Source organism: Lissotriton vulgaris, chromosome 7 (genome assembly GCF_964263255.1).
Source record: "Lissotriton vulgaris chromosome 7, aLisVul1.2, whole genome shotgun sequence".
Taxonomy (NCBI): Eukaryota; Metazoa; Chordata; class Amphibia; order Caudata; family Salamandridae; genus Lissotriton; species Lissotriton vulgaris.
Window position 1 is genome coordinate 1649102501 of NC_141695.1, and position 18075 is coordinate 1649120575.

The window sequence follows — 18075 nt, forward strand, 5'->3', positions numbered from 1 at the left end:
CCATTCATACTCCCACTCCAACTTTCACACTGCCATTCTCAAAACCGTTGAGAAACCTATACAAGTACTTACTTAACTACTCATGCATTCATAGGTCTACACACACATCCACTCACTCAACCATACAGCCACTCATACACCTACTCACTAACTAATACAGCCACTGACATATCCACTCCTGCACCCATACAGCCACTCATGCACTAACAGACACTCATAGAGCTCACACACCATCTCAATCACCCATAGAGTCAATCACACTGCCACTTATTCACCTATAGTTAGACACATACCAATTTGCGTATTCATCCAGATACTAACCCATACTCACCTACACAGTCACTGACACAAGCACACACTCACCCATACAGCCACTCACACAATCACTCTCCCACAAATACAGTCACTTATATACTCCAGAACAACAGTTGATGGACAGAATGGAGAACAATGTCATACATTCAACCAAGTACAGAGATCTGGGCCTAAATCCATCGTTTTTTTGCACTCCACACCACCCCAGTTCAGACATGGCCATATGCAAATCAGCCTTGACCCTGTGCCTCATGGGAACAGTCCAGCCCGAACTGCCAAGCCATGTCTTTCCTGGACCGGAATCAAGCATCCTAGGACCGGTTTCTGGCTATCAGCCGTCTTCAGCCAGGATAGCTTGACTCCAGTGGTGTGGAGAGCATGGGACTCACGTCTGAGCATACCCATCCCACACGGGGTGACAAAATGCAAAACAACAGTTGATGGACAGAATGCAGAACAATGTCATACATTCACCCCAGTACAGAGATCTGGGCCTAAATCCATCGTTTTTTGCACTCCACACCACCCCAGTTCAGACATGGCCATATGCAAATCAGCCTAGAGTCCTCATTCTATTTAGAATCTAAACGAAAGCTTGCTATTCAAAGCAAAGGCCTTATCAACTACTCTGACAACTTAATCTTTATGTTATACTGCATCTCTCCTTCTTCTACACTTTTTTAAATTGAACACTGAGGGCCTGATTCACAGAACTAACTTAACACAAAATCCTAAACTTACTACCATTTTGGTATTCACAGAAGGCACTTACTCATTTTGGTATTCACAGAAGGCACTTACTCATTTCAGTATTCACAGAAGTTAGGAGTCCTAACTTTAGGACTCCTAAATGCCTTCTGTGAATACCGAAAGTCTTAAAGTTAGGATTTTTCTCAATTTAGTAGTAGTAAAGTTAGGACTCCTAACTTTCGGACTCCTAAATGCCTTCTGTGAATACCGAAACTCTTAAATTTAGGATTTTTCTCAGTTTAGTAGTAGTAAAGTTAGGACTCCTAACTTTAGAACTCCTAAATGCCTTCTGTGAATACTGAAAGTCTTAAAATTAGGATTCTTCTCAACTTTACTAGTACTAAACTGAGAAAAATCCCAATTTTAAGACTTTTGGTATGCACAGAAGGCATTCAGGAGTCCTAAAGTTAGGAGTCCTAACTTCTGTGAATACCGAAATGAGTAAGTGTCTTCTGTGAATACCAAAATGAGTAAGCGCCTTCTGTGATTACGAAAATGGTAGTAAGTTTAGGATTTTGTCTTAAGTTAGTTCTGTGAATCGGGCCCTGAATTTACAAGGCTGTAAATGCTATTATTATAACATTTGCACAGAACCTATGCAGCCATCATAACTCCCACGTACAACCCATGCACACATTGAAACTCTGAGGCACGCGCCTGCACTAATGAAACACTCAGGCTCTACTCATGTAATTATGTAGAGAGTACCATTGTAGTAAACCTATCACGCATATTGCCTAAAGACAACATATTCCTTAGTAAAACTTGTTTATACATGGATTTGTGGTTGAATATATCACTACTCTCTGGATGATTTAATGAGTGCGTAGGTAGTGCCTAGGTGATTCTGTGAGAACACAATGAGTGCCTAGATGATGTAAACTCCATATCTGCATACTTACTGCCTGCATGTTTACATGAGTATACCACTAGTTTCTGGGTGTTTGGATGGCTGTATGAGCAGAGTCTGTATGATTCGATAAGTGCGTGACTAATGCTTCAATACGTTAATAAATGAATTGATACTGGTAGGATGATTAAATGAGTGCAACTCTAGTACCTGGATGATTGCAAGAGTGCATACATAGTATATAGGTGACTTATGCAATGCATGGATAGTGCATACATGATTGTTTAAGCCCATGCATAGCACCTAGCCTATTGAGTAAGTGGATGAATAGTGTTTCAGCGATTGGATACTGCTCATGTCTTTTTGGTTGACTGAACAGGTAGTGCCAGGATGCTTACATAACTACATGTATAGTGCCCGTAAAATTGAATAAGTGCATCAGTAGTGTCTACCTAATTAGATGAGTGCATGACTAGTGTCTGAGTGTCTGCACGATTCCATTGTTAAAGCTTGAGAGATTGGATGAAAGAAAGTATACTGCTGGGGTAATTGTATTAGTGCAAAATTATTGGCTGAGTAATTAAATTACTGCATAGGTACAGGCTGGGTGGTAGGTTCACTACAATTGTGCTCTCTATGTAATTGCATGAGTGCATGAGTAAAAGCTGAGTGTTTCATCAATACACATGTGTGTCTCAGTATTTCAATTACTGCATGTGTTGTAAGTGGGTGTTTAGATAGATGCATATGTTCTGCATAAATGCAGGGTCTGAGAAAGTCCTCATAGCCTAAGTCAGCTCAAAATCAAAATCAAATCTGCTCTACTCAATTCAGAATTGCTCTATATTAAACAAACTCTAACATTTTACACACCTATACACAGTTCTACTATGATTGTCTGATCAGGTTTTACTGTATGTTCCTAGCCTCAATTGTTGATCCTACTGTCCTGTAGGTAGTCCACGCATAGCGTTTGCATGACAGACTGTCCCCGCAAGTCAGAGTGGGCTGCTATTTTTGTTAGCGGGCTAGTTATTTTTGTGCCCTATACACATATAATGAGTGTTCTGACGGGACCGCGCCACCGGTGTGCCAATGGCTCTCCCAAGGCAAGCAAATAAAATGTATACCTATGTATGCCCCGAGGAACACCTCTACTTGGTCTTGTCCTACTTGTAGTTTTACAACTTGTATTAAAGACAATGATGTCCTCACAAATCATGTTAGTTTTGATAATAATTTGCCTACCCCCAATCATGAACAACCAATTCTATCCTTACATGTATATTACTAAATGTCAGGTCTCTGTCAAAACACAAGTATGAACCAGCAGACTTTATAGACCAGACCAATCCTGTTATACTTTTTCTGACAGAGTCCTTTTCTGATCCAGACCTCAAGGTGGCAATACCTGAAGCCTATGAGCTTTTAAAATAGATAGAGAGGCACAACGGGAAGGGGGAGTTGCAATTGGCAACCGCAAAAATATTAGGGCATCACTGGCAGGCATCACTCAGCTAGAAGAGAAAGCCATCATGTTTTCCATTAAAATCAATAACAAGACAGTGTTTAACGGAAAAATCATATATCGGCCACCTGGCACTAGGCATAGATGTGTCTCCTTCATGCAGACCTTTCAGGAATCCTGCATGGAATTCTCCAATTTTGCATTGTTGGGGGATTTTAACTTGCATTTGGAATCCACGGTATGTAGAGACACATTAACTTAATTGACTGTCTAAAGAGTATTGACTTAAACCAAGTAATTACCGAGCAAACACACATTGGTAAATATACTCTTGATGGTGTCTTCACCAACCATGCATTGATCTTCTTCCGTAAAGCTTTGCCTGCAGCATGGACAGACTACAGTGTTGTATTTTTTGAGCTAACTATTCTAAGAGAGTTTTCTAAAATACACAATAACAACAACTCAAATATAAGTCCCTTTTGGCAAGATTACTCGTGAGAGGAAAAAGATCACTATAGAAAAGCTATTGAAAAATTAAATTGGCAACAAATTCAGCCAGAGAGCCTATTCAAACTAGACGAGAGCAAACAGCACACTCCCAACGCAGATTTCTGCGATAAATTAGCTGCCTTATTTTTCAGCAAAATAAAAAGTGTCTTTGACAAATTCTCTAGCCATCAAACTGCAGATAGTCTAGACGTAACTGGTGGTCTAGAGAAGGGTGAAGTGACTACGCAGGCTCATCTTGGCTATTTTAACCGCCTAACGCCAGAAACGTATCTTGTCTACCAAGTCAGGCTCCCCATTGGACCCCTGCCCGGCTATGTTTCTCCTCTTGGTACCTAACACCATAGCTGGCCACTTAGCAGCTCTTCTAAATAACATTTTAAACACCAGATCTTTTCCAAATATTTGGAAAAAATCCCTAGTACAGCACACCTTGAAAACACCTTCCCAAGACCCCACTGAGCTTAAACATTATCGGTCAATTTCCTGCTTGCCGTTCCCTTCTAAAATGCTGGAAAAAGCACTCAATTAAGATCTGCTGGACTTCTTGGAGTCAAATGATAAAATGGACCTATAACAACATGGATTTCGACCTCTACACAGCACAGAGTCAGCCCTCATTGTACCCACCGAGGAGATCCACATCCAGTTGGATTTAGGATGGATGGTAATACTTATCCTGTTAGACCTCTCAATCACATTCGACATGGTAAACCATCAAGTGCTCATTCGGCGCCTCTCCATAATTGGGATCACAGATGCAACCGCCAAGATATTAAAATCATTTTAAACAAAGAGAGAACAAACTGTTGTGATGGGAGGGCACAAATCACATCCTTACACCCTGCCATGTGGAGTGCCCCAGGGATCTTCGTTATCCCCAACCCTGTTCAATGTCTATGTGGCCCCTCTCGCTAAGCTCATCCAGTCCCCCGGTTTCACTGCTATCTTTTATGAGGAAGACACACAAATAGTGGTGTCTTTATCATCAAACCCTGGTGGTGTGGCAATAAAATGTAACAACATTTATGGTCCATATAATTAGTTGGATGCGTGACAACTGCTTGAAACTGAACACTGATAAAACCGACGTGCTACTTTTTGGAAAGAAACACTGCCCTCTGGAATACAGCTTGGTGGCCTGAAGGGGCAAGATCCTGCCCATCCCCCGTAAGGAGGGTAAACAGTCTAGGTAGCCTTCTTGATGATCAATTATCCTTATCGAGCCAGGTCAATTAAATGACATCTTCCTGTTACTACACCCTGAAGACTATAAGAAACATCCTACCGTTTATCCCAATGGATCTAAGGAAAACAGTAATCGTGACCCTAGTGCTATCAAGGATTGACTACTGTAATGCCCTTTACTTAGGTGCAAATAAAAGGACCATACGTAAGCTTCAATCACTTCAAAAAGCAGCAGCACAACTGTTACTTTAAATACCCAAATTTAGCTCAGTGTCCAAAGGGATCTGAGAGTTCCACTAGTTGCATGTCCAGGCAAGGGTACAATTTAAGTCCTTGTGCATTGTCTACAAGACCCTTTTACGGGATAGGTCCTGGGTACTTCAACAATTGAATCAGATGGCACATCCCTCAACGCAGTCTAAGATCCTCAGCTGCCTCTTTATTGATCATCCCTAGGGTGAAGACCGTAAATTGGGGTGGAAGAAGTTTCTTCCATCAGGCCCCTAAACTTTGGAATACTCTGCGTTCAACCTGAGATGCCAAACTAACTGACAACTGTTCAGAAAGGCGCTGAAAACATGTTTGTTCGTGCCCAATTCCTAACCTCAGTCTACCCCCTCTGCTCAGGTTGTGACAGTTCCAGCGCTAAGACGCCTCAGCATACACACGCTTTACAAAACCTCTATTTCATTTAATTAACTTTAGTCAAGCCAAATGTGTATAAACACAGTTACTTAGCATTTGCTTGTCTATGTGCTACTGACATTTAAATGCAAAACATTAAAAAACCCTCTTTCATGACCACATTTTTTAAAATCTCTTTTTTTATTTTTTTAAAATATTTTTATTAACACTGCAACGTGACATCAGCATGTACAATAATTGTCCATCAATATTCATATCATATTGCAAGTCGCACACAGATTTGTCTGTACAGTATAAATGTCATTGCAGTTTTTTTCTTTTTTTTTACATAATTCCCTTAGAACTCAAGATCCCCCCACCCTCAACTACCCTGGCACTTTTCAAATCGACCATTACTCAATTCAGTTACACTCGTTATCCCTCACCCCACCTTAACTCCCATGTCAGTAGTAACTGCCTCTATATTATTGTCTTCTGCACTCTTCCATGTGCGTCTGATACGGATTTGTGCGGGCGGGGTGGTATTGGGGAAAAGCCACTTAGGGGTGGGGGGGGATAAAGGGAGAAAGGACCGGGCAGTGGGGGGGAGTGGGAAGGAGGAGAGGAGGGGGAAGAGTGAGGGGGTGGGAATGGGGGGGAGGTGTAGGAGAGGGAAGAGGGGTGGGGTGGTGGGGGAGGGGGAGAGAGGGGGGGTGAGGTACATCCGATATTATCCTTTGGCACAGTGAGATCCTAGGCTCAGCGATATTCCTCTAACCCAATTCAGACTCAGTACCTATTTCAAAGCCTATAAGTATGGCATTCCATTCCATAGGGATAAGGGTTTTTCGGAGACCCCTGCGTTCCTCTCTCTGCAATTCTGTTCCTTCCGCCTTCCCCCACCTTAAAACCTCCCTATGCCAATCTTCAGGGTCCGGTGGTCTAGTCGATTTCCACTTTCTCGTAAGGGTCCTTTTAGCCAAGAGAAGGGCCATATCTAAAAAGCGCGTGACGGCGCTTCTCTTTTTTTCAGTGGGGCCCAGTCCTAGTATGCTATATGCCATAGAGGAGTAGGGCCTGTCAGGTGCTATCATTGTCAAAAGCTTGTGCACCGCCCCCCAGTAATAACCCAGTTTGGGGCAGTCCCATAGCATATGTAGGAGGCCGGCGTCTTCGGCTCTGCATCGGGGGCAGGTGTCGGCCGTTTCGGGGAACATGGCATGTAGCCGGTGGGGGTTAGATATGCTCTATGGAGAAGTGTGGCTCAATGGTTAGAGCGACAGACCCTGATGCAGAGGTCTAGCCCGGGACCAGGGTTCAATTTCCTGCCTCGGCGGGTCTTGGGCTCAAAAATTCCACGAACCTGATAATTCTCGCCTCGGTGCCTATTCCAATCATGGAGTCCCACTCTGCAACTCTGGGCAATAGCTTGCTTAATCTCCACAACGGCCCCCACAACTGTACCGTCCCCCCGGCCCACCAGGCCCTTTCGCTAGCTCCCTCCTGGACACTGTAACAAATCAGGCCCACTCCCTATCAAATTTCATGATAGTAGGTGACCTGAACATCCATCTCGATGACCCTGCAGACCTGGTAGCTACCGACCTGATCTCCGATCTGGCGGCACTCGACATTCGCCTCCTTAACTCCGTAGCGACCCACATCAAGGGTCACCTCCTGGACCCAGTGTTCACCAGCTCCCCTTCGGTACAAGTGAAGGAGGCCCTCCCCCTCCCTTGGACAGATCACTTCCTGGTCCCTTTCCAACTTCCAGGACCATTCAGGAAACCACAAAAACCACCTACCTACATCAGGGACAGGACCTGGTCCGGACTCCCCACCGAACAATGGGCAAGGATCTTAAAAACAACCACCCCTGCATGCGCGGAAGACCCGACTGTCGCCGACATAAAATTTAGAGAGTGGATCACCAACTCCCTGAACACAGTGCTCCCACTTAGAACTAGGGAGGACAAAAACGGTAAACCCGGTTCTGCCCCGTGGTACACCTCGGACCTCCGTCTACTTCGCAAAAACTGCAAAAAAGCCGAACGGCTTTGGAGGAAAGACTGGCAGCACGCCAGCAAGGAAGCATACCACAACACCGTCAGACTCTACAAAGAGGCCATTAAGCACGCTAAAGCTTCCCACTACGACGCACGGATAAAAGAATCCTCCAACTCCGCCAGGGAATCCTTCTTAATAGTAAAGGAGCTGCTTAAAGTACCCAATACCCCTCTCTCCATCACCCCCCGGGTCGACCGAAGTAATGAACTTGCCTCATACTTCAATGACAAAATCTCCCGCATCCTGGCTTTCCTTCCTCCGCCCGGCCCTCCCAGCCACCTGGCCAGCCGCTCATCCCCCGGCCTGATCAAAAGCAACCCTTACCCCTCCACACTTGCTACATTCCGGCCAGTAACCTGCACAGAGGTAGAACGAACCCTGACTAAAATAAAAAGCGGATCCCCTCTGGACCCGGCACCCATCAGATTCCTGAAAACCGTGGCCCCTGTCATCGTTCCCACGGTCACGGAGCTTATCAACAGCTCGCTTGCCCAGAGATCTGTCCCTGACAGCTGGAAAAGTGCGGTGGTAAAGGCACTTCTAAAAAAACCCCAGCTTGACCCAGCGGACATGTCAAACTATCGACCAATATCACTACTCCCCGGAATCAGCAAGGTAGCCGAGAAATTGGTCAACGAACTATTATCTCAGTTCTTTGAGACCAATAACGTACTACGGCAATCCCAGACTGGATTCCGCCCGGGCCATGGCACAGATGCCGCCCTTCTTGCCGTTATCGAGGAGGCAAGGCGCATCCTGGATTCAGGAGGGTCAGTGGCAGTGATCCTCCTGGATCTCAGCGCAGCCTTCGACACAGTCAACCACCGTGTCCTTCTTCATCGACTCGCTGCAGCAGGGCTCTCCGGGACGGCTCTCAGCTGGATTGAATCCTTCCTCACTGGACGTACGTTCCAGGTATGGGACGACAATCACCACTCGTCCACCCTCCCCCTCACAAGCGGGGTCCCTCAGGGTTCCTCCCTGAGCCCGACGCTTTTTAATGCATATATGGCCCCCCTTGAGGACGTGGTGACACCATTTGATATAAAAATGGTAAGCTACACTGATGACACTCAACTGGTCGTCTCCTTATCACAACTAATCGACCACCCAGAGAATTCGACCAACTGCCTCACAGAAATCCACAGCTGGATGAGTGACTCATCATTAAAATTAAATGGGCCAAAGACCGAAGTGATGCTCCTGGGGAAACAATGGACGACCATCCCCCCAGCAGTCTGGCCGGACGTGTTCGGAGAAATCCCCTCCCCGAAGCGTGAAATCAAGACCCTCGGCGTATGGCTCGAACCAGAGCTCACCATGAAGACGCAAGCAGCCAAAACCTCGGGCACCTGTTTCGGGCTCATGCGCACGACTCGCAAGATTCTCCCCCTACTGCCTCCTGCTTCCAGGAAACTACTTATCCAGGGACTAGTACTGTCCCGCCTGGACTATAGCAATATGGTCTACCTGGGAGCCCCTGAGGCCACCCTGACGAAACTGCAGCGGACACAGAACGCTGCAGCACGTCTGATCACCAACCTTCCCCCTAGAGTGTCTGCCAGACCTGCCCTCAAAGCCCTGCACTGGCTCCCTGTGCGCCAAAGGGTGCAGTTCAAAGCCATGTGCATGTCACATAAGCTGATCAACGGATCTGGTCCCGCGATCCTCAGCAGCATGATCACTCCCTACAAAGCACCCAGATCCTTACGATCTGAGAATGAGCACCTGGCCAACATTCCCAGATTTAAAAAGGCACGTACAGGAGGACGACGCTTCTCTGTCCAAGCAGCCACTGGATGGAACGCCCTACCACGCTCCCTCAGACTTCAACCCAACTACTTGGCATTTCGCAAAAAGTTGAAAACACACCTATTCCCTAATTAATCGTCTCTCCTCCCTTCCTCTCCCTCAACTGGATTACAACTCCTATAGCGCGGGGATGCCCTTGGGTCACCAGGCGCTTTACAAATCGTTATTAAATTAAATTAAATTAAACGCTTAGGATGCCTGGCCTCCACCTTGGGGGTGCCCAGGAGTGGACGCCTCACAAGGAAAGCCAGGATGGGTTCCACAGCGGTATTCGTACAAGCGCCTTGAGACCCTTGCAGGTGATTAGTGCGCTATACTAGTATCAATTTACAATTTATTTATGTACAATCATTAATTGGATGAATTTAAATTTTGGGTCCCGTGACGCCTGCTTAGGGAACTTCAGGACCTTCTCCCATTCCTTGTCTTTAAGTGCCCGGCCTATATCTCTCTCCCAGTTTTCGCGTGTGGGACGTAGTGATTAGAATCTCTTTTTTATGCACTGTGATTTAGCACAATATATTTTTGGGGAAGTAAAGACTTGGCTTCAGTGATGTCTTTGGTTGTGATGCCAGCAGAAATATCCCTTGAATCCAGGGTTAAAGGTCACATGAGGACATAGTAATTGCAAAGCCATTTCCACTACCCCTGGCATTTTGGTGAATCGATTGCCATATGCTTGATACATGGTCCGCTTGCTTTTCACAGAAACCTTCCTGGGTTGTGTTTCAGTAAAGATAAACAAAAGTAGGTGTAACCGATTTCGTAAACAAATCAGAACCAACAATACAAACCCTGACTCCAGGGCACACTAGACAACCAGATCCACAAACATACCACATCCAAGACTTCACAGAGTGGAGAATCCAGAAATAAAGATGCAGTAAATGGTACCCAGCCGCCCATACAGAATGGAGTTCACAGGGGAAAAGGTAAGAAAGCGGTTGAAAAACAATAGAAACACATACACAATAAAACATATGTTGTAAAACCTGATACAATACAAGAAGGTACTCTAAATAAAATGCACTGCATAATTGTTATTCATAAATATCAGCTGCATAGCGCGCATTCTTCCATGTACGTTTATATGCAAGCCATTGGAATTATGCGATTGAGCGGCTGAGTTGTTCTTCCACATAATTATAGATTTGCCACATTTTCCACATAATTCATCATCTACTGCATGATCTGCAGATTAAAGTAAAAAATTGTTTCTTGCTAAAATGGTTCAAAAGTTTTTAAAAAAAAGGAAGTGACCGGTGATGCAGCGTCATGGAAGGCCCTTTGCGAAGGTTGACTGGTTACATTTCTGTTGCCTATTGCAATATTTAGGTGTTAAACTGGTACTAATGAGCTGCAACCAATGGCCAGACAGTGTAAAAATGACAAAATAATGCAGTAATACTATCACCAAATGTCTCCCATTATGCTGCATAATTTGCTATTTCTTTCTGCATAATTTACTCAACCCTGCCACATAATTTGGCCCTCACCTGCTGCATATCTCAGTGTCTTTGCTTATATGACATACATTACTGCAGGCCATTTGGAGCAGTGTTCGATTTCATGGAGGTGTGCGTTCTATAGTGCGCGCGTGTGTGTGTGTGTGTGTGTGTGTGTATGTCAGTTTTAGTGAGTTGTGAGTTTTTGGTGGGTGAGGGCTTTACCAAATTAACTGTCAGAGTCCTCAAGAGGAAAGTGTGAAGGTTCTGTAAACAAACAGCACAGCAAGGCCATATTAATTGCAATAAAGTGCTACACAACTATCTCTTAACATGTGATGGTTTAGTTGAAAGGGATGTTCCCTCATTAACCATGAACCAATCATGACGCCTCGTATACTATAAATTCCTCCTCAACAAGACGCCTTTCATCCATTGACATATTGGAAAGATATGACTGCATATTATTTGACAGTTCTAGCAGAAACTCTTAGAAAGGCATTTGTACATGCCGAAGACGTGTTCTCAGACGTCTCTGATGTCTCCAAACGCCTTCGGTGCCCAGCTGGAGCCAACACGTCCACAGCATCGTCCGGTGTTCAAAATAGCTGTTTGCACGAAAAAGATATATTTTATGCAAATTGGAAATGTGGCCCAGAAAAGGTCTGAATGCATGAACAATTCTTGTGTTATCAGTCAGCATGAGTCACTTCACATTGTCAATGGCTTAGCTGGAGGCTTCTGGCGCTCAGCTGCCGTCTCTCTTGCTTAGACTACTTGTGTGAAACATTCTAAAAGAAAACAAGCACTGGCAAAGACAATAGGACTGGCATATTTTATTTATTTATTTATTTATTTTTATAGTTTTATTACATGTATATGTTGTAAGAGACACACACTGTCAGTTATACACACTGCCAATGCCAACAGGCGGATACGCAACCACACACAGACATGTGCAGGTTGGCAAAACACTTGCCGTCACGTGACCCATATTGGCACATGCAGATGCAGGTGGGTGTTGGGTGGATGCATGGATGACTGTTGGCTGTCTGGGTGAACCCATCGATGAATAGAGTTCTGAATGGCTGTAGGTCCTTGCAGTGGTGGATGGCTGGATACGTAAATGGGTGTGGTTGGTAAATGGGCCAATGCTTGGATGTGGTGTGTGTATTAATGATTGAGTGGGGGTGCAGGAACATATCTAAGGGTGGGGGTGGAGATGGCTGCATGAGTATGAGTGGAGGGAAGTAGATAAGAGGATTGATGGATAAACAAAAGAGTGCATGGGTGTTTATATGTGCAGCCGGACTTTGACGCTAGCTACTGCGGGCACTGCACTGAAGATAAAAGACCCTCAGGATCTCAAGATTCAGGCACATAGAGACATGTGGGCTCGAAGCGAGAAAGGGGAATCTTGGAGGCATGGGTTAATTGAAGAGAGACTTGAAGTTCAACACCATGGACCAAATTCCGAGTTTGGCGGTCCGGTGCACCCCTGAACCCACAGTGGCGGTGCGGCTACCACTGCACCAGTGGCCTGACCGCCAAATTACGAGTTGGGCGGTCGAACCCTCATAGAATCACTGCTACAGCCAGAGATTCGTGATTCCTGGTGGTCTTGCAGTGGGCCTGCAATATGCTGGTGGTGCCACTGCGGCACCACCAAGCATATAGCAAGTTTCCTCACCACCACATTTTTCATGGTGGTGAGTCTGCCATGAAACGCGTGGCAGTGAGAAAACTAAGGGGGCGCTACAGGGCCCCCTGTTACCTCAGGGGAAGCATGCTGGGGTGCACATGTTGGGCCTCCCTGTATGCATGAATTCCCAGCGGCTGCAGGGCATGGACTAAGCAGTCTATGCCGTGCAGGAACACGCTGTGGCTGTCCCAAGGCACTGATTTTATTAGGCTCACATATGAGCCTTTGAAAGGCACTGCTGTCGGCCAGCCGCTGGAGAACTGCCCGACCTGTATTCCAATTGGAATACAGAGGGCGTCCAGCTCCGAGACCACCAAACTTGTAATCAAGCTCTATGTGTTCACTGCTGCAACTCTGATTTAGAGATTAACAAGGTTGAAGGGGTAATTCCACCCACAGGGACATCCTCAAAAGTGAATGTGGCTTAACATTTGGAGTTCTGTTACCATGGACCGAACCAAGAAGCATTTCCTCTCCCTGCAGAAATGTAGAATGAATCTTAGAACGGAATGGAGTTTGGGACCTCCATTGCAGGAGCATTCCACCCTCACCATCAGTGGTGGAGGGAAGCTGCCATGCAGCCTGTTGCTACCAAGTGAACTAGACCCAATACTATTGGTTGGATATGAATAAACTGGTTTAATTAAGGTGTAGAAGGTCCATCACGCCTCTTGGTCATAGTGCGACTGCACCTGGTGCACCACTGATAGTTATGTGTCTGCCAATATATTGGGCTCTGAGCAGAAACAGAAGTGTACATGAAGTACGACCATTAGTGGACAAAATGAAATAGCTTTTCACAGTTTTGTCCATTCAACAACATAATTTAACATTCAGTTTAACATTCAGTAGAGCATTGTAATGTTAGGAGTTGCATTGAAAACAATGAAGCGTCTCAGGGCTGTTTTTCTCGTTTATAGCTCGGAGCCTACCAGACAGCTCACCTAAAGACATCTTGGCAACACTCAGAAGGTTGTGAATGCATTACACCTGTCACTTACCATTGGCTTTGTGGTTTGTAACTCACATTTCCTGGCTTTCTATATGCTGACTTTATTTGTCTTAGGGTGAATTTGTCGCTCCCAAGGACCAAAGCCTTTTCTCACCAACTCCTCTTGTATTCTTCCTGGAGTGCTCCTTTCTGTAAACAGGCCTGTAAATCCTGTTCGTATCTTGTCACAGTTGCTGTGCATTCAAAGACTGAGGTCAAATGTCAGGCTCTGTCTTCCGAGGGAGTATGGTTTTGCTTTTCTTTCTCTGACTTCAAAGTGAGAAGAGTTATGTAACAGTCTTGCTGGATACTGTGCAAGGAAAAGGTTCTCTTCTAGCACACAACAACATTTAAAATGAACTGTGCAAGTATTTCAAAATATATCAGAATTAGGAACAGCAAAAAAAGCACATTTGTGTTAATTCTGCAGAGTTTTGGATACAAATACTTTAATATGATCAAAACAAATCATTACACTAGGTGATGCCATTTCAACACATTATCATTTGTACGCTATATAGTTTTTTAAATAAAACTGTGTCTGTGCAAATCTAATGGTTATTTCAATTGTGTTGTCTGTAATGGAAGTGTGCTATCACACCATGCATGCTCTACTATACTCAGCACCACTCCATGCCACTACACTCTGAGCCACTGCACTCTTCTCCACTCAGCACCACTCCACTCTATGCCACGCCACTGCATTCCATGCCGCTCTACTCTACTGAGTACCAGTATACTCTATGCCAATGCACTCTATGCCACTATACTCTACACCACTGCAATCTTTGCCATTGCACTCTACCCACTCCAGACTAGGGCACTCCAATCTACTCTGCACAACTTCACCCTATGCCAAATCTGCAATACTGCACTCTATGCCAATACACTCTATACCAATGCACTTTACACGTAACACTCAACTCTATGCCCATCAACTGTACGTCACTCAAATCTACTCTGCACCACTGCACTCAACACCACTTTACTCTTCTCAATCACACACTACGCCACTCTACTGTATGCCACTGCACTCTACCCTAAATCACTCTACGCCAGTGCACTCTACCTTATGCCACCTTACTCCCCTTTATGCCACTGCACTCCACTCTATACTACTGCACTCCACTGAATGCCACTTCACTCTGTGCTAATGCACTCTTCACAACTGCACTCTACATCAGTGCACTCTACTTTGTACCACTGTACTCTACACCCCTGCTCTTTAAGCCACTCTAATCTACCATACTCTTTTCCGCAATCTATGCCATTGCACTCTACATCACTCCAGACTAACCAATACCAATGTAATCTGCACAACTCCACTCTACGCCAATTCTGCAAAACTGCACTTTATGCCAATATACTCTGCGCCAATGCCCTTTACACTGTAACACTCAACTCTACACCCCTGCACTCTATGCCATCCATGGAATGCCACTCAAATCTATTCTGCACCACTACACTCTACGCCACTTTACTCAACGCATCCCACTCTACACTACTCTACAGTATGCCACTGCACTGTTCCCTGCACCACCTCACTCTATGCCACTCCATGCTGCTGCATTGTATGCCGCTGCATTGTACACCTCTGAATTCTATGCCACTGCACTGTACATCACTATAATCTGCAAACCTATACACCAGTCCACTCTACTCTACACAACTCCATCCAGCTGCACTTTACTCTGCAGCACTCAACTCTACACCACTGCACTCTACATCAATGTACTGTACGCCATTGCACTCTACTCTGCACTACTGCATTCTATGCCAATGCACCCTACTCCACTCTACGCCTGTCCATAACACTGCATTGTAGGCTGCTGAACTCTACACAACTGCACTCTACGCCACTGCACTCTACGTGTCTCCACTCCATTCCATTCCAGTACACAGCACTCTCTACCACTCTACTCCACTATTCACAATTCCACTCTATTCCACTCCATGTCACTCTCCTCTACGCCACTAACTTTTAGTCATGCTGAACGGCAGCCGCAATGTGTTTTAGCCATGTTGTAACATGGCTAAAACACATCAGCAATGCCAATAGCTCTTGAATAGGCGAGACATATTGGCTTCACCAATCCTTGTTTAATTTAGAACAATCTATCCTCAACCGGTGGAATATTCTTATAGCCTTCTTCCTTGGACTATATAAGTTGTTAAAGTCCCTTTCTCACGTTATACGTTATTACTTGGGTTCAGGGTCTTTAGTAATCGGTATAGACCTCAGCAGAGGGCTATAAGGACATCATTTGGGCCCTAGTGGGCCATTAACTATGTCAGTGACCTTCTTGAAGCCGCAGAAACCCTACCTTTATCATGCAATTCTAAAGTGTGATTTAACTTTGGAAGGTACAATTACTATGAATCTGCAAATTCCTATTAAAGAAACAGAAATTGTGAGTAGCGTCTCAACATCTTAAAAGACAACTTTGATCAGTAGACATGGGAAACCCACAGGTAAACCGGATAATCCTGGACATTTTGAGCCATTGGTAGGACCAAAGAATCCCAGAAATGAAGGCTAAACGATGGTGCAGTTTCAATAGAGACAACAGCCCGATTTGACCGATTGACATTATCTACTTCACCTATCAAGCAGGCTAAAGGCTCTGCTCCAGAAGGAAAGAGATGGAGGCATGACAAAGGCAAACCTTGGACCTAACATACATCAGTGAGCTGGTGACCGTGAGTTGGACAGCAGACCAACAATGTAAATGTAGATAAAGACAATTAAACAAATAAAAGATATTGTAATGAGATAGTGTTAACCTATGTTTAAATACCTGTGGAGCCATATCTCTTTGTGAAATTACAGTGGGAAAGCAAATTCAAAACAAACAAAAGCATTGGACAAAACATAGGTAAGTATTAAGAGTTGAGTATGATGTACAAATCAAACAAATTAATACGATACAAGTGTGGCAATGCGGGCTCCGTTTGTTAAGTTCAATTCAGTTGTCTTAAAAAGGAAGTCTAAAATTCATTACAAAATGGACCATATGTGGTGAATCACTTGACAACTCAGAACATATGTTCTTCTCATTTAATGGCTTCAGCTTATTGGAAGGACATAGACAAACAACTCGAGGCCCTTTTCAACATGAAAATTCCCCTACACTTCTTCATCATATTGTTTGGGCCATATGCCACAAACTCCCCATTGGAGCTGATGGACAAAGATATGGCTCTCCTAGACTTTCTACTCACAGTGGGAAACAGAATAATTTTGTTAGAATGGGAGGCACTCAATAATGTATCCGTGGTATACTTCTCATTATTGTGTCACTGCTCGTGAGGTGTTTTTATTCAAATTGTAGTTTATGTTCTCTTTTGTTCTGGGACCTAGGCTGCGAGTCCTCATACAGTTCTAGAGCCTGTCGGTCAGTCAGTTGGCTGCCGATCTGGACTGGATCGGAGCTCGCCGTTGTGGGTCTTCACCTGGAAATAAATCTTCTATTCTACTTAGCGAAATCTGCGTCTGGATCCCTTCTTTCACCACCACAGTATCTTATCACATTTTGTGAACATGTGTTACCTATCTTTGAAGAACGAACAGTACCCTAGCTAACTCTCCTGTGCATCCCAGCACTATACTATCAATCTGGCATACATTTGACAAATGTATGCCCATCAAATAAGCCCTGTGCTGCTACCCTTGTATAAGACGCGGATGTGAAATCCCCCCACATTCAAATCCCTTTTTCTCTTAGTCATATAGTATTCTCCCTTTCCCCATCTCCCTTTTATCATCTCCCTCTTCCTCTCTTCTTCGCCTCCAGTACTTGAGTAACAGTTGCCTACTTAACCCCCTCTATATCTGTCTCTGCCATTGCACTAATACTCTATTTGGGAGGTTATTTCCTTTTTCCTAGTCGGCTACCATTGTTTAATGTATTATGAACTGCCTACTGTAACTGTTATTTCCCAAACACGTCTCATTTCACAAGACATGGCCAAATGGTATAGCCACTTTTGATCCTGCCAAACGATAAGTTAGGCACTATGTCAGTTGTCTTACTTATATACTATCATGTTCTGTCTTCACATAATCAATAAAATATTTAGAAAAAAAATAAAGATAATAAAGGTAACAATCAAAGGGGTAGGTTGAAGTAAGGGGTACAAAGAAAACCCTTGTAAATTTAAACAAAATAATAATTTTTAAATGAATATATTACAAATAAATATATTTAGAAAATAAATGACTACAGTGTAACAATGCATTTTGCGGATTGAAAAAAAGGAATTTCCAAAATTTAAGTCAGAAGATATGCACCTCTAAGAAATACTAGACCCGGACACAATAATTTTTGCCCTTAGAATTAAGGTTTTTGACTA